Source organism: Sarcophilus harrisii, chromosome 2 (assembly GCF_902635505.1).
Source record: "Sarcophilus harrisii chromosome 2, mSarHar1.11, whole genome shotgun sequence".
In the NCBI taxonomy this organism is placed as follows: Eukaryota; Metazoa; Chordata; class Mammalia; order Dasyuromorphia; family Dasyuridae; genus Sarcophilus; species Sarcophilus harrisii.
In genome coordinates, this window is record NC_045427.1 from 151,217,864 (window position 1) to 151,241,654 (window position 23,791).

At 35.1% G+C, this 23,791-nt stretch overlaps 1 protein-coding gene across 2 annotated transcripts in view; it reads right to left on the reverse strand.

Annotated features, from left to right (window-relative positions):
• SLC24A3 (solute carrier family 24 member 3) overlaps nt 1-23,791 on the reverse strand; it is a 721,614-nt gene that overhangs the window by 265,592 nt on the left and 432,231 nt on the right. The gene's annotated exons all lie outside the window — the stretch shown is intronic.

A 23,791-nucleotide genomic window follows, 5' to 3' on the forward strand; every position in this document is an offset into this window, starting at 1 on the left:
TATGATCTTTATCCAAAATTGTGTCATATTGGACTAGAAATCTGCCCCAGAAAGGAGTAACTTGTGACTTGGTGTTAGAGAAGGCATCTTCAAGATGGAAGGTCATCTTGGCATGGCCAGGTCATCCTTAGGCTAAGTGGGGTCCATCTGTTAGGAGGTAAATAGCTTCAAAAGCAGACTAACAGACATAGTGATAATTGCCAAAAATCTATATTTACAGAAAACTGGCACTTAGTAAATATCAAGCTGTGCTATTTACGTAGCCGCCTCTCTTCAATATATGTGGAGATTCTGTAATTATCACTAGAGCTATTCAAAGGGTTCCAGAATCTCAGACAAGGGTGGGAATGAAGTTGGCTGAGTCTCTCTGCATGGGAAAACCTGTCATTGGCCGATGGAGAGGCAGGGTCAACTCACATTAGTAAAGAGGAAAGGAAAACATTCAATCCAGAGCCAATTTTTGGTGGAGCAGTGAACATAATTTGGCCATGCCAGATTTAATTCAGTAAACATTTATGAAGTATCTGCTATCTGTATAGCAGTGTGCCAGAAACAAAAGTAGATAGGATAAAATGACGGTCCTTTTCCCCACTAAACTTATATTCTAGTCAGGGAATGTGATTCTGCTATAATTATGATATAAAATAGAATATGACAAGTTAAATAAAGAAGTCCAGAAAGAATGCATTTGAGAAGTGAGGAACCACAGAGATCAGTGCTCATGGGGAGTAGAGGTGGGAGTTAGAGAAGAATTCATGAAATAAGTAGCAAACAAGTTGAGTTTGAAAAATAGGTAAGATTTCCAATAGAGGTGTTGGCAGTGGTAAATCATGGGGAATAATGTTAGTTAAAGATACAGAGAAAAGAAAGCATGGAATATGTACTGCATGGAAGACCATGGAGGGATTCTGCATTAACCCAGTTGCTTGTCTCGAGCTATAATAAATTGGATATTTGTCACCTCACCATTTGCTTTTGCTTTTGGGGGGAAGGGAGACCACAAGAATACTATTCCTGTGGCCCCCTGTAATTTTAGCAGCAAGACTGAGCATGGGTCACATCTAAAGGGAAGATACCAAGACATGGACTATCTGGGACATGACAAACCAAGATCTGGCTTCTTGCTCTAAACTCATCAAATCTCTGAAGAGATCTCAGGGGCCACTGAAACTAATTAGCTCTGTGACTGGGCAAGTCATTTAACTTTTATCTGCTTCACAACAAAATACTGCATCATAGAATTGATGTGAGGATCTTAGCACAGTGCCTAGTACATAGCAGGAGTTTAATAAATGCTGATTATATTCTATCCCATCTAGTTCAACTTAGACATGGAAAAAAAAATCAATCTCTTCCGTAACATCCTTGACAAGAGGTCATCCAGTCTTTGCTTGAAGAACTCCAAAGCAGAAAAGAAAACCGTCATCTCTTAAAGCAAATCATTCCACTTTTGGGAATTAATTTTTAGGAAATTTTTCCTTTCACCTTTAACTAACAACATTTTCCATTATTCCTCACTGCCATTTCTTCAGTTGAAAATCTGACCCATTTTTCAAACTCAATTTGTTTGCTATTTATTTCATGAAGTCTTCTCTGATCCCATACCACCCCCAATAAACACTGATTTCTATGGCGTCTCACTTCTCAAACAGTATTCTTTTTGGATTTCTGTATTGCATTTATCATAACCAGTTTGTTTCTTTCCTATTTCTCCTATTACCATTAGATCTGTCTTCTGGGCTAAGAAGAACAAGTCTAAGCTCTCTTGTGAAAGTCCTTCAGATATTTGAAGAGTCATGCAGAAGATTAGTCGGTATGAACTTAGTTGAATGTACATATAGATTTACATTCCATCTTGCACACTCACTAGCTCTTATCAATAGATTAATCAATAAATATGTATTAAAAACCTAATATGTGCCAGGCACTGTGCTAGGTGCTGGGGATACAAAAAGAGGCAGAAGACATTCCCTGTCCTCAATCTAATTGTCAGTGGAACAATGGTTAGATTTGTTCTGTTTGACCCCAGATGGCAAAACTAGTAGCAGTGAGTGGCAGCTGTAAAGAAACATTTAAGTTCCACATAAGGAAGATCTTCTGAACAATTAGTTATGTTAAAGGACAAGGTGTTGCCCTGGGATGCTCACCCTCATCCATCCTAGGTTAACAAAATTCCTTCTTAACAAGGCTTAGATTAGATGACCTCAGAAGCTGCTTCCAATTCTGAAATTCTGTGATTATTCTTAGAGTCACAGAAAGATTAAAGACTTTTTAAGTCTTTAACTTAAAGGGGGACTATCTCAACTCGCTAATTTTGCAGATGAGAAAAGAAACCTAGGCTGAGAGAAGTGAAGTGATTTTGTCTCCAAGTCATTCTATAGACAACAAGAATCAGCCACCATATCTCCTAGCTCCCTGCTCAGTATTTCACTCACTACCTTAAACTGTTTTCCTTTTCCTACAACTGACACTAACTTCTCTGGTACTTAAGGACCACAAAAGAGCCAGTATCATCATCTTCATTTAAAGATAAGGGGACTGAAGTTGAAAAATTACTCTTCCAAAGACATGTTGCTAGAAAGTGTATCACTGTTTCTTTACAACATACTGTCTCTCTAGGAGAGTAGGGCTTAGGCACAGGGGTTAAATGTTATTTCCTGGCTTAGAATGTAGTGCTGTCATGTGAGTCTTCCTTTCTTTGAGTCTTGATTTCATTACCTTCCCTCTGTAAATTAATTCCTATAGCTTGCAACACATACCTTTATATATGTATGTGTGGGTGTTAACACATGCCCACACATCATTGTTTCCATGTTGTTTTTCCCATTAGATTGTAAACTCTTTAAGAGAAAGGACTATCTTTTGCCCTTTTTTGTATCCCCAGTATTTAGCACAGTGCCTGGCACTTATTGTGTTCAATCATTTTTCAGTCATGTCTGATTCTTTGTGACCCCAATTTGGGTTGTTTTTTTTTCTTGACAAAAATACTGGAGTAGTTTTCTATTTCCTTCTCCAGCTCATTTTATAGATAAGGAAACTGAGGCAACCAGAGTTATGTGATTTGTTTAGGCTAGAAACTAGACCAGATTTTCAGTCTTCCTGACTCCAGGCCTGGAACTCTATCTATTATGACACTGGAACTACCTTGACACATAATAGATGCTTAATAAATGTTTAATGATTGATTGATTTGGATTCCCTCATCACTTGATTCTTGGATGATGATCAACAAATCTAAGGTGTTTTCAGTGTGTTTCTGAGAGAGGCAATTGAAGCGAGAAACATCTTTGTGTAAATGGGTCTAATACAAATGTTCTTTCCTTGCACAGTTGCACATGGGGAGAGAGGTACTCTGCAGCCCGCTGTTGAGCAGCAGATATTTAAGCCCTCAAGTTCGACCTACTAATGTCTGGAGCATCTGAACTTATCCCTGGCTCCTTTTTTATAAGTATAAAATAATCCAAGTCACACAAAACTTCACGCCCTTTCTTTATCTACTGTGTCACCATGCCAACACAAAATGAAGTCATTTACAGAAAAGATGCTTTACTTTCCAATATTAAACTTGGGACAGGCTACTTTATGACTATGTTTCACCCCTTTAATTGTCCTGGGCTTTTTCACAGTTCTTCAAGATGTTTTCCTTTGCCACTACCTGATTCGTGTCTTTGTGATATGAAAGAGACAAAGACATTCAATTTTGTCACATTTAGTACTGAAATATATGATTTCTTTTCCTAAACAAAATAAAACAAAACAAAGAAAAGTGAGATTTTCATGCAGCAAAGATGTATGCATGTGGCTGTTGCACTCATGAAGGGAAGAGTGTTAATTTCAAATAATGCTATAACATGGCAGTATTGGGTCAAGAAGATATATCCTGATTTTAAATATTCTATCTATATGCATATGTACATATATGTGGCAAATATACACATATCTATGCCTAGATTCCATATATATATATATTGCAATTTATAAAAATATATCATATTCTGCATCCTAGATCTATTATTCCTCTGTCAAGAGCAGCATGTTTCATTATTTGTTTTCATGAATACACGTCCATTTAATTGATCAGATATGTTAAGTATTTCAGAATTGTTTTCCTTTACAATGTTGTTTTTGTATAAACTCTTCTCCTAGTTCTGTTCACTTAATTCTTCATTAATTTATACAAATCTCAGGTCTCTCTGAATTTCTCCCTTTCATAATTTCTAACAATCACTAATATTCTATTATATTCATGTGCCCTATCTGTTTAATCATTTCCATATGGATGACATCCTCTTTGTTTCTACTTCTTGGTTACAAGCAAAGAGAGCTCCTATAATTATTTCTGTACATATATATTTTTTCTTCTTGTTCCTTGATGTCTTTGGGATATGGGCCCAATAGTAGTATTACTGGGTCAATGTGTACTATTTAATGACTTTTGGGAGATAGTCTGCTCTCAGATGTACCAATAGATACCAATGAGCCCATCCTCCCATAGGTCCTTAAACATTTTCCATTTTCCTTTTTTGTCATCTTTATCTATTTGATAGGAGATAGAATCTCAATTATTTTAACTTGCCTTTCACAAAATGATGGTAGTTCAGAGGGTTGTTTTTTTTTTTTTTAATAAGAATGTTTATTGATTATACTTCTTCCTTTGACAACTTTTTGTTTACATCCTTTGACTTTTTACCCATTGGGGGATGATTGTCATCCTTATGTATGTGTGTTTTAGTCTTTTTTTCAGTCGTGTCCAACTCTTTAAAATCTCTTTTGGGATTTTCCTGGCAAAGATATTGGAATAGTTTGCCATTTCTTTCTCCAGCTCATTCTACAAATTAGGAAGCTGAAGGGACTTGCCCTCTGCTGTTAAGTGTCTGAGGTCAGATTTGAATTCAGGAAGATAAGTCTTCCTGACTCCAGGCTTGGCACTCTGTTTACTGTGCCACCTAGTCACCCTATTTATTTGTATTCAGTACTTTATATAGTTTCCTTGTCATACCTTTATCTGAAAAAGTTAATCTTTCCCCCAATTAACTTTTGCTTCTTCAAAAACTTTTCTCTTTTGTATACTACAAATGACCATTTTATCTTTTATAATTCTCTTTATCCTGGGTTTAATGCTGTTCACTATTTCTAGTGCTCTCCACATTTTTTTTTTTTTTTTTTTTTTTTGGCAACAATAGGGCTCCCTTTTATTAGCATAATAGGATGCTTTTATCTCCAACAATAAAGGAAGTTTATCAGATGGGAAGGGTGGAAAGGGTGGAGTGGGATCAGGGAGAAGTCTATTCTTGGCATAGCATTATGGTAGTCACTGTATGGATATTGAATATATATATATATATATATATGTATATATATGTGTGTATATGTGTGTATATATATAGATATATGTGTGTGTGTGTATATGTGTGTGTATATGTGTGTGTGTGTGTGTGTGTGTAAGTGTAAGAATTTTCTCTTTAATGTGGAGATAAAGATCCTGCCCCCTGAGTAAGGGGCTGGATAAAATTAGTGAGAGGTGGAAATTTCAATTTTCAGCCAGTTCTTTTCAGGACTCTCTAAATAAGAATTTCTTTTTAGGATTCTTAAAGCCAGTGCCTTTTGATATTCTACAATTGAGAGTCTCTTTTGAGTTCCCCTTCATCACTCTTCAAGGCTAGTTCACTCTGAGACTGGTCAAGCTTCAAATGTTTTTTGAAAGTTGAGATGTTTCAGATACCCCTGAACTCCAGCTTCAAGAAAAAAGATGGAATAGCCCAGCTCTACTTTTGGTTATTGAAGGACAAGACACAAGGATGATGTGAGAGGAGCTGTCATTTTTCACCATGTCCCCACTCCCAGTTCAGCACTCTTTGTGTGTGTGTGTGTGTGTGGGGTTCCCTTTGGTCATTTCCAGGATCTTCTTTCTTGGATTAACTATGCTATCTCACTCTCAATGGGAGAGCCCTGTCACTTTATGTTGTAAATAAATTTACTTACCTCGGCAGTATACTTTCCAGGGATGTCCACATTAATAGTAATATTGACACATGCATTGCCAGAGCTAGCTCAGTGTTTGGGAGTGGAAGGAAAGTGTGTGAAAGAGAGGTATTTATTTGACTGACTACCAAATTGAAAGTCTATAGAGCTGTTGTGCTGACTTCATTGTTGCATGCCTATGAAACCTGGACAGTATAACAACACAATGCCAAATAACTGAATCTCTTCCATTTGAATTGTCTTAAGAAGATTTTAACAGTCACCTGGCAGGATAAGGTACCAGACACTGAGGTCCATTTTCAAGCTAAAGTTCCAAGCATTCTAACTTTGCTGCAGAGAGCCCGACTCTGTTGGGTTGTCTACATTGATCAAATACTAAATGTCTGCTTTCCAAAAAAATTATTTTAAGGAGACCTCACACAGGGTAAGCACTCACAAAGTAGTCAGAAAAAGTGGGGCCAGGACACTCTTAAGGTATGTCTTAAGAACTTTAGAATTGATTTTCATAACATGGGAAATACTGACACAGGACTGCCCAGTATGATGTGCCATTATCAGAGAAGGTGCTGAGCAAAGCAGAATTGAATTGGCTCAAAGGGAATGTGAAATATGCAGAATTAGAGACGCTATCCTAAATGTTCATATGGACTATTTGTGTCCAACCTGTGACAGAGCATTATGAACTAGTACTGGTCTGATCAGCCACAGACAGACACACTATTAACCCGATTCTAACATAGTGAAGTCATTTTGGTCCTCTTTGAAAACAAAGGACAACAACAACTACATGTTCCTTTATGTATACCTTTTCTGATTTCAGTTTTGCTATGATTTGAACAAAAGAGCTTCTTTGCTATTTGCTATGTGTGTTCATTATGGAACTGGGAAAGGGATCAAACTTGGATATAGAATTTGAAGTCACTCTTCTGCCCAGAAATTAAAAGGAATTTGATCATATTTTCTAGATGAAAATAATTAAAGAAATGGATAAATATTCTTCTAGTCTGGTACCCCCTTCTCTCTCTGAGGAGAACAAAATGGTGGTTTCTAACTTCAACCTCCTGTCTTTCTACTTACAAGGAATGAGAGTCTCCCTTAGAGAAGGTTAGGGGAAGAAGAGAGATAGAGATGTCTATTCTGCCTTGCATCAAACCACGCAAGGACAACATACTCTGTCTCTTTATGTGGGTCTCACTATATATGTGGATTCTACTCTATCTTTACTGAGAAATGGATTATCTTCTCAAGCAATTTATAGTATAACAGGGAGAAGAGACTGATACATGAGAAATTATCACATAGAATATAACAAATTTTAGAGCCTAGAAATATTGTAACAATAATAATAGTAACTAACATTCATAGCATATTATAGCATAACATATACTATATGCTAGGAGTTGTATTAAGCTCTTTATACTTATTTCATTTGGTCCTCATACCAATCCTGAGAGGTAGGTATTATTTTCCTATTGTAGAGATGAGGAAACTGAGGCATAGTTAAATAACTGACTTGGAGTCACTCAGTTAATGTCTGAGGCTGGATTTGAATTTAGGTCTTCCTTACTGCTGGCCCAGTACTCCAGATCTGGTGTTTTATCCATTGTGTTCCCTAATTATCCTGCCCAGTTTAGCTGCCCAATGTTTTAAGACTTCAGAGAAGAGGCAGATCTAGGATGTAAAGAATAGGCATGGAACAGAGAAAGTTTCACACAGAAACTAGACTCAAGTCAAACCTTGAAACTTCTCACAGTATTATTTGGAGTCTATTTTGATCACCCTGTTTGGACTTGTACCCAAGAGAGGAATATGAGAAAATAAGAGGGGGGCATTTAAAAAAGCCAATTTGAGCCTACCCTGAAATTACAATGAAATCTTTTGTAGTCAGCCCAACATTTATTGAAAACCAACTATGCCCTGGCCATTGTATTGGTGTTAAGTAAATATTCAATAGCAATAGGAATCATGAGCAGTCCCAGTCTTTTTCTGGGCAATGATGTGAGCTTTTACAAGCCTATTCCTCATCTTCAAAATAGTGCTGACTCCATGATATCCTAAACTCTATAAGACCAAGAAATGCTCATGTTTAACACACTTTACTTATGAACTTTCATGACTATGTCTATGTAAACCCAGTTAGGAGTTAAATAACACTTTATTAACAGAGTTAAAGTCAGAAAACTGGACACCAAATCCTACATTTATTCTTGATATCAATATGGTCTAATTATTTAATTTCTCTGTGTCTCAGAGAAATATTCTTATATTTACAAAAAAGAGTGGCTTTTAATAATTTATGTCTTTCCTTTCTAATTCTAAGAAATGTAATTAATTAAAGGACCAACCGATACTTCCTCTCTACTTTATGGCCTTTCTGTACCATTCTAAATGATAAAGGTAGGACTTCAGTGGCTCATGTTATTGTTTTGAAATATAGTATTTAATGGATCCTTGGAAGTCTCTGGTGATTGTATAAAAACACACCTTATTTATAACTTCCTGAGTGGAAGGGCTGACTATAGGCAGCCAAAAGAAAATAAAAATTAGCTCCACTTATTCATTAATTTATCCTATAATTTTCTCTTTATACAAAAGATTGTGCTAGAGAAGGGTGATAGAGAAGAAGTTGGGAGAATTCAGAATGAATAAAATAGGTTTCTTGTCATTAAGAAGTTTCAACAACTTGTAGAATTATCTATGATGCCAAGCAGAATGTTTCAAATGCTATAGCACAAATAAAGAGTTTTAGAACTCTCGTCCAAAGGGCATCAGAGAATATTTTTTGAAGTGGGTACCATTTGAATTGGGCAGGTCATAGTTGTACTGAAAGAGAGTGGGGAGGATAAAACATCATGAATACCTCTACCTTCTGACAGAGAGGCAGTGGACTCAAGAGTGAAGATTGAGGTATATATATATATATATATATATATATATATATATATATATATATATATATATTTTTTTTTTTTTTGCATGTGGCTAGTATTAGAATTTGTTTTCTTTAACTACCCATGTTTATTTTTCTTACTTTCTCAGTGGGGAAGGAAGTGAGAAGAAGAAAACTTGGGACTGAAAATAAAATTGAATTTTAAACACATGAAAAAAAGATAGAATGGGGGAAGGTAGAGGATATTCCAGACAGAGACAAGACATGGAAACAAAACAAATTCAGGCTTTGTTTGGAGAAGAGATAAGTATTACATTTTGGCTGCAAAATGCAATGTAGAATGTAGTAGAATGGGCCAGAAAAATCAGGTGGCTCCAGATAGAATATATATGCAGGTATACATATATATATATATATATATATATATATATATATTTAACACACATATAAGATATACTTTAGATTACATAATATATACAATGTTATATATGATAATATGTATTATAACATGTTCTATATTAGAATATAGATATAGTAGAAATAATACTCTAAGTTCATCAATCCTTCCCTTATACCAGATGGCTGCCATGTTTTTAAACAGGCTAGATAGGATCTAATCAGTAGAATGTGTGTGTGTGTGTGTGTGTGTGTGTGTGCGCCTGTGTGTGTGTATGTGTGTAGGGCATAACAATGAAGACCCAACCCCTGCTTAAAAATGCTTTTTGACTAATAAAATCTTAAAGCATAAATTATTACTATTACCACATTTGGTGACTTTATTTTTTCACTAATTAACTAGGGTCTCAATATTTTTAAAAATTTCTTGACAGGTTTAGAATAACACGAACTCTTCCAGGTCCAAAGTGAGATGTTGTGCTGAAGGAAAAATACTGGAAGAAACAAAGACTGTATGACAGCTCAAGGACATTGTTATTTACTCTTCTTGAGGGATGAAAGGAAGAGTTTAGCCTTAGCATTAGAGAACTTCTGATTCATTCATCATCTATTAGATATTAGTATATTAGATATTTCTTGAGAATAGTCTCTGACATTTTCCAGCTTTGTAGCCCCAGCATTTAGTATGGTACTTTGAGCATAGTAGGTACTTAATCAATGTTTGTTTAGTTGAAGTGAAAGATATATGTCTTAAGCAATGTTGGCTGACCATTGAAAGCCACTGAGCAATGGTATATTCTTTTCCAGGGGATGGCATTAGAAACTTTTTTGTGGAGAGGGATTGAAAATTAGGTCAGACCAAAATGTTAGAGGTGTCTCTATAAAACTGATATAGACTTTCTATATCAGAAATAAGACCATTGACAACCATCTTTTCCTTCTTCCCACTTCCATGGATATATGGATGATTCAGTCTAAGTTGGTATGTTCTATCTCGAATCCCAATAGTCCGAAGAGTTGGCTGTTTGGAAAGTTCACCATTACAAACTGCCTCAGGAAATTCTAATTCAGTCAGATTTATTAGAAAGAGGATTCTCTCATGGCATTTGACTCCTAGCCATTCCTGCCAAAGGATGTGACCTTTAGAACTGGGGAAGAGGGGGAGGGAATATAGGCAGAGGGAAACCCAAGCACCAAAAAGTCAAAAAAGGCAATCAGGAAGCTAGGGATTTTTTTTTCAAATGAAAAAAAAAAGGGGGGGCAGAGAAGGGATTTGAGGGGAGGAAGCAAAGGTTATTCGGATTAAATTTAACCTGTCGACAAAATCCAGTTAGGCAAGTTCTAGTTATCCAGCCTTCTCTTAGGGTGAAGCTGAAAACACTGGGGAGACATCAGCCATCGCTGAGGTTTCTGCTATGCCAGGGCGTCTTAGCTTAAAGCTCAGGTTTTATGTAAAGTATAAAAGTGCCATTTGGAATCTCCCCCTTGGATAGGGACAGGAAGAAAAAAAAATGCCAGAGTTCACCCTGGGTAGCATTGACTTTGAAGTCTCAAGGCATGATAAATAGCAGGTCACGCACTCAGATTCTCCAGGGACCAAAACCGGCAGATGAGACTGTTTACAAAGTATAAAAATCAACGAGCTTCAACATTTACAGTACATATAGTCGGGACGGGTGAACCGAGTAATAAATTAGACAAATAAGATGAATATCAGCACTTTTTAGCAATCTGCACATACATAAAATCTCCATTGGGAAATATTTGCAGTGGAAGCATTCTGGCTGCCTCTTTCAATTGACTAGGATGGCTGGGCTAAAAGATCTTCCTCTGTCATATGGGCCTCTAACTAAAATCTACTCTAATTCTCTTTTTTACAAATTCCTATGAATAATAATAGTTGATATGTGTTACATTTTAAATATACAAATAATTTAAAGTATTTTAAATATATTGATACACTAATGCTATCTCATTTAAATATCATAATAACCCTGTGAAACAAGTATTAATTATGTTCATTTTGCTGAGACTGGGAGGAGTTAAGTGACTTGTCAATGCTGTTATAGCTTATTATTGTCTTAAGTAGAATCTGGAGCTGTTTCTCTGATTCCAGAGTTAGTTCTTATTTTTTAGCTTTTATTTATTTATTTAAATAAATTTAATATTCTTATCAATTGACATTTAATATTTAAACACTCAATTCAAATTTAATCAATTGATTATTAATACAAATATTAATATAAGTATAGTTATTTTATTTTAAAAATGCTAGATAAATGAAACTAAAATTGCTGCCTCTTTGATTCTTGCTCATGCAATTGATGGAGCAGAGCTGAGGATCTTCTCAAAACTGCATACCTAGGTAAGGAATGTGGAGCAAAAAACCCTCTTATCTGTTGCTCCTTATTTGTCCTCTGCAAAAAACAAACAAACAAAACATCCTTTCTGAATAACCTTGCTAAAAGACATCCTGTTTCCTTACCTGGATGAAAAGATATCCTGACTCCTTTCTTATCTCTATTTTTCTTTATCTCTCTTTTACAACCTTGTAGGCTGTTAGCCTGCTAGCTAGGCCCAGAATTTTCAATATGTAAGGCTCTACCCGAACTATTTTGAATTTCTAGATTCCCTTTAAAGACTAGCCCATCAGCAACAGTATAAACACTTTTGTGACTATAAGAGAATCTCTTTAAATTTTTTCAAACTAAGAACTATGACTTTCACACACTTCATCATCCTTTTCCCCTAGCTTCCATTATAGAATCTTCATTAAGCTATGAGACTTAACAGTTAGGAAGGACCTCTTGTCAAATCCCCTTATTCTACAGCTGTGGGAACAGGTCTAGAAGGGCACTGACTTCTTCTAAATGGTTTGTTTCCATTATACCTGACTTTCTGTGACCACATTTGAGGTTTTCTTGGCCAAGATACTGCAATGGTTTGCCATTTCCTTTTCCAGCTCATTTTACAGATGAGGAAACTGAGGCAAATAGGATTAGATGTCTTGCCCAGGGTCACACAGTTAGTAAGTGTCTGAGAGCAGATTTGAACTCAGGAAGATGAGTCTTCCTGATTCCAGACCTGGCACTTTATTCATTGTGATATCTAGCTGTCCTCAGGAATTGACTAGAGAGGCTCAAAGTCAGAGATGTATTGAAATTTAGAGCTCTTTACCTTCAACTTGGATTTCTAATTTCTATCCCTAATTAGTATCAAATCTAATTTTTATTCCAATTTATGCCTCATGGAGTGGCAGCATTACAAATCATATTACTGAATTGGGTCAAGGGACTTTGATATGAATTAAGAGAGGAATTCAAATTCTCCCCTATTGCATTACTCTGAATAATAGTGTAATCCAGGAATGCAACCTGTTTTTCTTTTGAGATGATATATGAAATAGGCAAGTCACCTTGAGTGAAATCACTGAATTCTCACTTATAGATCATCGTATGTTAAAATGGTAGGCTCTTTGAGATGATCTAGTACAAACTCTTGTTTTATAGATAAGAAAGCTAAGAAGAAAAAAAAAAAAGAAAAAAGAAAGAAAGCTAAGGACAGGGTTTGTCCAAGGTTAAACACATAGTTGGAAACTCAGTCAGGTCTTCTGATTCTCTGTCCATGTTATTTCTACTATCTCCTTCTCCCTGAAAGGAAGAATTTTAAAACAAAAACTTTTGTCTATGACAGCAAAATACATTTATTTTAATAGAAATTATTCTCATCAATCTTGCAGGGTTTAGATAACTTTCTGCTTAAGGATTATAGCAGAGATCACATCTTCTAGTACCTTTCCACCCCTTAGGCCTTATTCACATGCTTAGAGAATACCATACCTGCGATAATACCTTTATGAAACTCTGCTGCATTTGAATAGTGCTTTCACATAAATAGAGAGGCAGCATTTTTTCTTTCTTCATATTCCTGGTGCTTAGCAACAGTGCCTGGCAATAGTAAATGCTAAATAAATGTTGATTGTTGTTCTTGTACATAGCTGGAGTCAGAAAGACCAGGATTCAAACTCTGTTTCAGAAGCTTAGGAGCTTTGTGATTCTTGGTAACTTCTTCAACCTCACAAACTCTTGAGAAACTCCCTAGGACTTGTAAAAGAATTCACAGACTACAGTTTGTTTTAGAAGGAGTTCCCACAGAGGGAGGTTCCTTACAATGATGAAATCACAGTTCCTTCATGTATTTTATATATATTCTCTCAGTGAATCTCACAACAACTATATACGATAAAAACAAGAGACATTATTATCTCCAATTTATTAATAAGCTAAGGCTCAGGAAAGTTAATTGCCTACCAAAAGTCAAATTTTTTTAAAAAAATAATTTTTATTTATATCTTTTGTTTTTAACATCACTAAAATTTTCCCTTGAATTCCTGACAACAATCTTTCCGGACAACAATCTCATGTAGCAAATAGCATTTTTAAAGGAGGAAAAAAAATATTAAAAATCAGCAATACAGATCAATATTTTTAAAAGCTTTAAATAGATTGTTGCTTAGTTGTTTCAATCCTGACTTTTTGAAACTCCATTTGGGGTTTTCTTGGCAAATAAACAGCAATGAATGATTTGCCATTTCTTTCTCTAGCTCATCGTAGAAGTGAGGAACTGAGGCAAATAGGATTAAGTAACTTGCCCAGGATCACACAGCTAATAAATATGTGAGACAAGATTTGTACTCAGCAAGAGGAGCCTTCCTGACTTCAGGCCAGGCACTCTATTCACTAAACCATCTATCTGCCCACATGGACTTTCCTCTGCAAAGGGAAAAGGTGGGATATTTTCTCATAGCTCTTTCTTGGAACCATGCTTGTTCTCTGTTATTTTAAAACAATCACTTTTGATTATTTTGTGGTTGCTCTATTTATTTATTATAGTTATTACATATATTGTTTTTCTATCTCAGCTTATTTCAGTCCATATCAGTGATTCTTATAAATCATTGAATGCTTCTTTGTTCTCATCATTTTTGTCAATATCTTAATATTCCATTGCATTTATGTTACCACAATTTGTTTAGCCATTCTCCAATCAGTGATAGCTATATTGTTTCCATTTCTTTACTATCACAAAAAGTGGTGTTATGAATATTTTGGTATTCATGGAGACTTTCTTTTTCTTATTGTCCTCCTTAGAATATAAATCTAGTAGTGAGATCATTGGACCAAAAGATATGGATACTTCAATCATTTTATTTGCATAATTCCAAGTTTATTTCCCAAATAGTTGTACTGATTTACAACTCTACCAACAATGTACTTGTATGCCTATTTACCCATAACTCTCCAAAATGGATTATTCCCAGTTTTTGTCATCTTTACTAATTGGAGAGTGTGAGGTGAAAACTCGGGGTTATTTTAGTCTGCGTTGTCTTATTCATATTAATTTGAAATATTCTTTTCTATCATTGTTAATGGTTTGCAGTTCTTCTGAGAAATGATAATTTATAATCATGGTCAAACATTTAATGGCAAAACTGAATTGGAACTAACATTTCCTAATTCCTAGTTCAGTTTTATTTCCATTACATAATAGTTGCCTCTAATTGACAGAAAAAATACAGGTTAATTTGCCATAATTTGACACATAGAAGACACAATACTAGCTAACTATGTGCCTATCATCTCAAGTCTTATGTAATATTTAGTATTTCTAATAGGATCACAGTACGAATTTTGAAGTGAATGAAAAAAGAAAGACCCAGAGCTTATTTAGAATTCCTGTATTTAAGTACCAGACCACTACTTGTGTAATCTCAGTCAAGTCTCTTCCTATCTTTGGAAATCAGTTTCCTCATCCATAAAATAAGAAGTCCATGAAGGTACCTGTCAATTCTAATATTCTTCAAGTCTCTTATTTTCCCACTGTACTAGTGCGACAGACTTTCTCTATAGTCCTGGAAGTTGGGGAAAGGTAAGGGAACAAACATTTATGAATCATCTATTGTGTGCCAGGCATTGTGCTATGAATATTGCCTCATTTGATCTTTCAGGAAGCTTCATAGTTCCTGCTAAGCACATTGAGTAGTAGTCATGAAGTTCTAGCCACAACCAAACATTAGTCATGTGATCCTGAAAACTCTCATGCTATATCTTTCCTGTCCTTTGTAGGTAAACTCAAAAAGGTCCCCACTTTCTCTCCTTTCACTCCCCCCTTAATCTCTCACCATGCGGCTTGATCTTTCTGCCTTTCTGATACTTTTTTTGATGATTACATGACTATTTATTTTAAAAATGCAATACCCACATTAACAGAACAAAAAATACCTTAAATAATCTAATATCATAGAAAAATATAATTGAACTCACAAAGAAAAAAGCCTTAAGACCAAATGATTTTTACAAATCAATACAATTAAACATTCAAAGGACAACAATTTCAATACTATATACACTGTATTAAAAAAAATAGGATCCTATCAACTCCTTCTATGATGCAAATATGATCTTGCTCCCAGCCCAGGGATAAAGAAAGGAGAGAAAGATAATTATATGTCAATAGCCTTCATGATATCATAGATATAATAAGGAACAAAGTCACATGAACTAATGTATATAAAATACTTTACAAAACAAAACACTATAGAAATATTATTATTATTATTTAAGAACAACAGCTATTCCTCCTAGATTAATGATCAACAGGCCTAACTGATACTTCTTAGTCTTCTTTGCTGGATCTTCTTCCAGGTCAGATTCACTAACCATAAGTGTCCCCTAGGGCTCTGTCATGGGCCCTCTTCTCCCTCTATTCAACTTCACTTGGTGATCTCATCAGCTCCCCTGGATTTAATTAATATCTCTGTTGCTGATTTTCAACTCTATTCTGCTCTCTGCTGACCTACAATATTACATCCCCATATGCCTTTCAGATATCGCAAATTGGATGTGTGGGAGTCAAACTAAAAATGTTCCAAATTGAACTCATTTTCTTTTCCCCTTAAAACTTCTCTTTTCCTTTTCCTCCCATTTTTCCTATTATTATAGAGGGTAACACCGTCTCCCCAGTCTCTCAGGCTTGTAACCTAGGAGTCATCCATGATTGTTCACTATCTCTCACCTATCATATCGTATTGTTGAGGTAGAAGACACCTCAACAATATAAGGGTCCCCAGATTGATGTTGTGGGTATGGTGAAAGAATTCACAAACTCAATTTGTCTCCAAGTTAAGGGGCAAAGATTTATTATGCTACTGACAGCAGGTTAAGTTCCAAGGTAATTTAGCAAAGAACAAGAAGCAAGAAGATAATTTTATTGGAGAAAAAAAGATCAGGTTCTTCAAGTCACAGATATGATACTTTTATGATTTAGAGGTAAAATTGAGAAGTGCTTGCTCTCATTATGGAATTCCATAGCTTAGAGATAGGATTGAGGAGTGGTCTTTGAGGAGTATTGAATTCTAAGACTTTACCTCCTGTTGAATTCTCAGAAACTTTGTTATTACTTATCAATAGATTGTCATCTGACAGCCAACATTGTTTGTGGCACTGCCAAGGCTGGGTAGCCTTAGGGTTATTGCTACATCCTCCCTAGGAGCTACACTACATCATTTATCTGTTGCCAAAAAAAGTTGATTTTACTTTTGCAACTTCTCTTATATATACTCCTTTCTCTCCTTTGACACTGCCATTACTCTAACGCAGGCCTTCATCACCTCACACTCTGATAATTGCAATAGCTTGCTAGTAGATCTGTCTCAAGTCTCTCCCGATTCCTTCCTCAATCCAGCCACCAAAGTAATTTTTCTAAAATAAAGGTAGAACCATGTCATTTCTCTATACAGTAAAATCCAATGACCCCCTATTATTTTTGGATCAAATGCCAATTTGGCATTCAAAGGCCTTTATAACCTAGTCTCCTACTTTCCAAGTATTTTTACAGCTTACTATCTATTATTCTTCTGTCCATTTAAACTGGCCTCATGGCTGTTGCCCAAATAAGACATTCCATCTCTCACTGCAGGCACTTTCTTTGGCTCTTATTACTCATGCCTGAAATGCTCTTTCTCCTCAACTCTACATACAATTTTCTTAGCTTCTTTTAAGTCCCAATTAAAATCTCATCTATTCTAGGAAGCTTTTCTCAAGGTCTCTTAATTCTTGTGCCTTTCCTTTGTTAATTATTTGTTATTTATCATATATATCTATATCTTATTTTGTACATATTTATTTGCATGTTATCTTTCTCATTAGATTGAAAATTCCTTGAGGGCAGGGACTATTTTTTTGTCTCTTTGTATTCCCAATGTTTAGCATAATACCAGGCACATAATAGATATTTAATAAATGCATACTGATTAATCAAATGTGCAGAACCAACTCAAACTGTCTCATAAGAGATGACTGTTAAATTTTTAGTGTATTTATGTCACAGAAATCAGAAAATATTGTGAGATCATGGCTTAAGTATTTCATTGATTGTCTAAACTTAAGGAAGTATTGAAAATGCAGAATGAATTTAGAATTATACATTGTAAATTTTTTTTGGGGGGGGTGAGTGGGTGAGGAGGATACAGTTATTAAACATTTATCAGTATACCCCTTTTCCAGGGTAAATCCCTGATTAATTTCAGTTTCCTTTTCTATCAAATATAGATTATATATTACCCCTAACTCACAGAATAAGGAAAACACTTTTATAATTGTATTATATGTAAATTTCAGTTATTATTTTTATTATTACCCTAATTTACTCTCTTGCCATCAAGTGAAAGGATTTATGTCTTCAAAGAGAAACAAAAAAACCCAGAGTTATCATATCACCCTTCATCATAAAACAAAATACTTCTTTCCAATAAGGTGAAGGCCAAATGAAAAATTTCTGTTTTATAAAATATTCCAGAAATCCATTCAAGGTTCAGAACAAGGACAGAAAGGATGACAAATAAGGTATGACCAAGGGCATGTGAACTTTTTAAAAATAAAAATGCTGTGAGGCTGAGTATATCTGAATTTATAGATTCACAAAGAATTAGAACTGGGACTACAGATTTTAGAGATCATCTAGTCTCTGAAACAAGCTCAGAGAAGTGATCAAAGTTCTCTATAATCTGGCTGTAGCCTCACTTTTCCAGTTTTATTTCTTATTATTCCTCTCTCTGCTCTACTGGCCAGACAACTAATCTATCAGCTGTCCCTGATTTTAGGCATTCTGTAAACCACCTCAACCACTACCTCCCACCAATTTCCAAACTATTCCCTGTGAAATCAGTTGCTTTGTGACTTCCGTGACTACTCACCTTCCCTGTGATTTCCCTGACTGAAGATCTCCTCCCCTGGGTACCATTCCTGTATATGTCTTTTCAATTAAAATCTAAGCTTCTTAAGAACAGAAAATAAATTTTTTTGTATTTGTATTAATAAGAGATAACACTGTGCTGGACAAATAGTGCTTAATAAAGTAAGTGCTTCTTTGGTCCCATGTACTTTCTCCTCAACTCCACCTTTGTATAAAACTTGGCTTATTTCTAGGCTTAGCTCAAAGTCCTCTTCTTCAAGGAAACCTTTATTGATCATTCTAGTTGTTAGTTTTCTGTCCCTTTACAAATTCATTTGTATAATATACTTTTTTTAGTATTATGCCCCACCCCTCCAGTTACAGTATATGCTATTCAAGGACAGGCACTTTCTTATTTTGCCTTTGTATCACCTCTACCTTGCACAATGTTTAATAAATGCTTGTTTAAGTGGATTAGAACTGACTTGCTGAAGGTTGTGTAGCTCAAGTCTCCAGAGAGCTATTGAAAACCATTGGAAATTATATACCTAAATATCATTGTATGTTGCTTGTGGATTATGTGCTAATACATTTAAATTAATTACATTTACGATGTTTTTGTGGGGAATTAAATACCATATTCCATGAACTACTTTTTTTTCTCTCTTCTTTCTTCTTTCAGAGTTCAAGTTCACAGAATAAACATCATTAACCAGGGAATGACTTATTGGTAGGTTCTGCTTACTAAGTATATCCTCTTCAATTTCTAAAATCAAATTAACAAGTCAATACTCATTTTTTATGCATTTACTAAATGCCAAATATAGAGTTAATCACTGGAGATACAAATATAAACAAAATGACTGACAATTCTTACTCCTTGAGAAGCTTACATTCTAATGGGGGAACATAGCACATTAAAAGGAAACTGAAAAGGGTGTTTAGGGAGGATGAGTGGTAGAAACAGAAGCCTGGAAGGTTGGGAAAGGGTATCAGAGAGGAATGAAAGACTGAACATGGCTAGTCTAGGGCCCTTCCTTAAAATGGAGGTGAAAATAACTAGTCAAAGGAGCCACAGGGACAGAAGCATCTTCCATTGTGAAAAAACTGCAAAGTTGGAGAAATGAGACATCCAGACTATGACTTTCTGGAGCATAATGGTGAAGTTGGCTTCCAGAGTGAGGAGGGCTTTAGAATAGGGCTGAAGAAATTCAGCCTGGATGGATACTGATGGAATTATTCTCAATGGAAATGACCATTTTAGAAAAATTACAGATATAATTCAAGGTGGAAGAGGAAGCATATTGTCAGACTGCTGAGAGATTTCTGGAAAGTCACCCACAAGAAGCTTCATATAATTTGAGTCAGAAGATACCAGGCTCAAGAGTGTTTCTGGTTTCATGAAAAAATATTGTCATATAACCCTAGTGGCAGTGCTGGACCATTTCAACACAATTCAACATGTTATATTATTTCTCCACCCACCTACCCTCCAGCCTGAAGATATGACTGTTTTGTTTCTGTATCGTACCCTTTAAGCAAGGACCAATAAGGATGTAATATTATGTCCTTAAGCAAGGACATAATAAGTCCTCAAAAATATTCACTGGAAGAGATAAGATTGGAATTTTCATTTAGTCATTTTAGCTGTGTTTGACTCTTCATGACTTCATTGGGAATTATCTTGGTCCAGATATTGGAACTCATTTTACAGATCATAAACTGAGCTCACGATCACATAGCTAGTATTTTAAATGTCTGAGGTCAGATTTGAACTCAGAAATCAAAGTTTTCCTGATTGCAAAACATGCATTTTCTGTGATATGCTACCTCGCTGAACCCAGTAAAAGAATTGTGATAAAATAGACTGGAACAATTGTGTGTTAAGTACTTATATTGTGCTAGTTACAAAGATGAAAAGAAAAATACTTGACATTTGAATTGCTATCAGTTTGGGGAAGCTATTAGTGTCCATGGGTTTTACTTCTCTTTTGTGACCACAGGCATTATGAGGAATTTCTGTGCCAGGTAAAACTATCAGGACCATTTCATACTATTTTTATTTCTCCTTACACAAAGATAAAGAAGCTGCAAGTCAGCAAAACTGTTTGTCTTGAGGTTTCCAGATACTCTTTGACCATTTCAGGCTCCCAAAGCAGGAAAGTCTAATAACATTCTTTTTTACTTTGACTAAAGCACTTCCAGAAAAAAAAAAGAGTTTACTTTTAAAGGTACCTGTACTGTTAAAGTTTTTCATCTTTAATTTTGAAATGAAATATTTTGTTTCATATTAAACCACCAGGTGGAGAGATCTCATAATTGGGACAGCTAGAGGATGCAATGGGCCTTAAGTCAGATAGACCTGAACTCAATTCTGGCCTCAGACAATAAATGTGTGACATTGGGCAAGTGACTTAACCTGTTTGCCTTACATTTTCTAACTGTAAAATGGGCCTAAGAGTAGCACATATCTTTCAGGGTTATGAGGATCAAAAGATGTATTTGTAAAATGCTTATCACAGTGTCCACTGGCACATGATTGGCACATATAAAAGTTAGCTAAATATTATAGGAGGTCTTCACTTTGAAAGCATACTGTGTCTAACTAAGCCTAGGTCAAAAAGTCAGCATACTTTAATTGTTTATGGATAATCAGAGATATTCAAATGCCTGAATCATCTCTTTTCCTCTCTCCCTTAATTCATCCCATTTCTTTGAAAACTCTGGGATTCAAAAAAACATCATTATACCTTCTCCCCTCTCTAAGTGTCATCCTATCTGATCTGGGGGCCATCCTCCCCCCTATAATACACATAATATCAGTGAAGATCCATGTTTCATAGCTTTAAGAAACAGACTTTCTGATTCCTCCCTTGGGTCACTTGGCAGAGGGAGCATGGGCTAGGAAGCACTATCTCGGGATCCCTAGTAGAGGTTGGAAAATAGAGTACAAGAGGGTGGTCCTGAGGGGTGGGGTGAGATAGCCACAAGGAAGTGCAATCTTGAAGAGTTAAAAGTTTGATTATAGACCAGAAAAACCAAGCTATTGGAAAAGAAGATCCAGGGTTTCTGCTCATTATGTGTGTTACAAATGTGATGATAATATTGATGATTAAATAGTACATGATATCATAGAAAACTGTCAATGGTGATAATGAGTATGCATATTGCATAACCAACATAACAAGAAGAGGAAAAAATCAACATTTTGCCCAACATTGTAAAGTAATATTAATTACAATCATTTATGTAACTACTTACTATTTATACCTCATTACTCTGTAGCACAGGAATGATTAAATATATACATTAAATAATTGCTTTACTAATTTTGTTTTAAGACATGTTTACAACAATTAACTCTTATTAAGCATTCTCTAAATAATGCAGTTAATTGGTTCAGCAAAATCATGATATTAGATGAAATATCATTGCAAAAGGCACTTAATTCTAAAGTAACTAACTTAAATTAAATAACTAAGATATATTCATGGGTAATTAAAATTCAGAGTATTGTTGTTCAGCTATTTCAGTTGTGTCAAATTCTTCAACAACCCCATTTAGTGTTGGCAAAGGTACAGAGAAAGACCTCCAGCACATTGGATAGACCCCTCTGTGTTGAATTTATGGGAGTATATGAACACCTTATAGGAGTGAATATCCTCATTAGTTTATGAGCTCTTTGAGGTCAGGAGTTTTCTTTTGCCCCTTTTTGTATCCCCAGCACATATCACAATTCTGAGCATTTAGTAAGTATTTAATAAAATTTTGTTAATTAACTACCTGAATATTTATGCTTTTGAGAGCTCAAATGCAATTTCTGACATACCAAGGAATCTAGGGCTCCAAAGTTAACTATTCTCAGGATATGAATCCATAAGGCTCATCTGCTATTGCTTAGCATGGAAGGTATCTTTGTGATTTCCAGAAAGCAAAGTAATATGGTAGAATCATATTCTAGATTATAAGGTCTTAGCTTTACAACGTGAAGTTGTCTTAGATCCCTGAAGTTCAATTTCTTCATTTCAAAGGTGAAAAAAGTAGGCCCAGAAGGACCTTTACCTAAGATCAGATGGCTAGTAAATAGTCAATTTTAGATTTGAACACAGGTTCTTTAACTCCAAAAGCAGTACTTTTTTGTTTTAAGTTATGTTCTGCTATTACAAAACAATTATGAAACAATGTTATTTGGAGTAACCTTGGGGAGAATATAGTATGTAAGAACACACACAAAAACAAATGTGCACACATATAAGCACACATGCAACCTTATAAGTACAGAAAAATAGGTATACTACTAATTGTGTATAGTGTACCTGCTAGTAATGATAACTTGAGTTTTACATTATAAGAATGCAGTACCTAGAATTGTATTTGGAAGATAATTAAAAAGTAGTATGAAGTTAGTTTAAAAGTTACTGAAATATATCCACATAAGTTACAAATATAACCATAACATCTCCAATTTCAGTCCTTTATTATAGGGTATGTAGATAAAAGCTCTAAGAGCAAAAGGAAATCAAGGCTGGGAAGTATCCTTGATTAGAATAACTTTTCTAAGAATGGGATTAGTAATGGCTCCCATTAAAATTTTTAGATACTTTTCACTGACTTACTAGCATTATATTCATTTTAGCCAAAGAAGTAACTAATCTGAAAAAGATGCAAGAGTTTTTACTAGATTGCAATTTTAATATTGGTTGATAGAGATAAATGGAAATCAAAGTTGTTAGCATCCTTATGCTAAATAAAAGAGGAATAATATCAGCATCTAAGAGATAAGAATCCCAGATGATACTCTATCTGATTTAGGGTACATATGTAGTTCAATTCTGGGGACTACATTTTAAGAAGAATATTGTCAAACTGCAAATTATCCAGAGGAGGATGATAACCAGGATCATGAGAAAACCAGAGACTGTACTGCATGATAGCTGATATCAAGAACTCGTGACATTTAATCTGGAGCAAAGAAGGTTTAGATGTGACATAATGGTTGTCTTCAAGTATTTGAAAGGTTGGAATAAAACCATGCCATCTTCACCCAAGTCCCTCAACTTTATTAGGCCAGTTAACTTACCTACAAAAGTATATCACTGCTATCTATTAGAAAGTCAGGACAAAGCCTTAAACATTTATCGATCATTTATTTGCTCATTAAGCTAACAGATTTAAAACTAAATAACATGAGAGAATTATCATATGTTAGTCTTGATTGCTTTAATTCTCCCTGAATATTCTCACAAACATCCTAATTAGAGGAGATAGTGGTGAGAAAAATTAAAAACCACT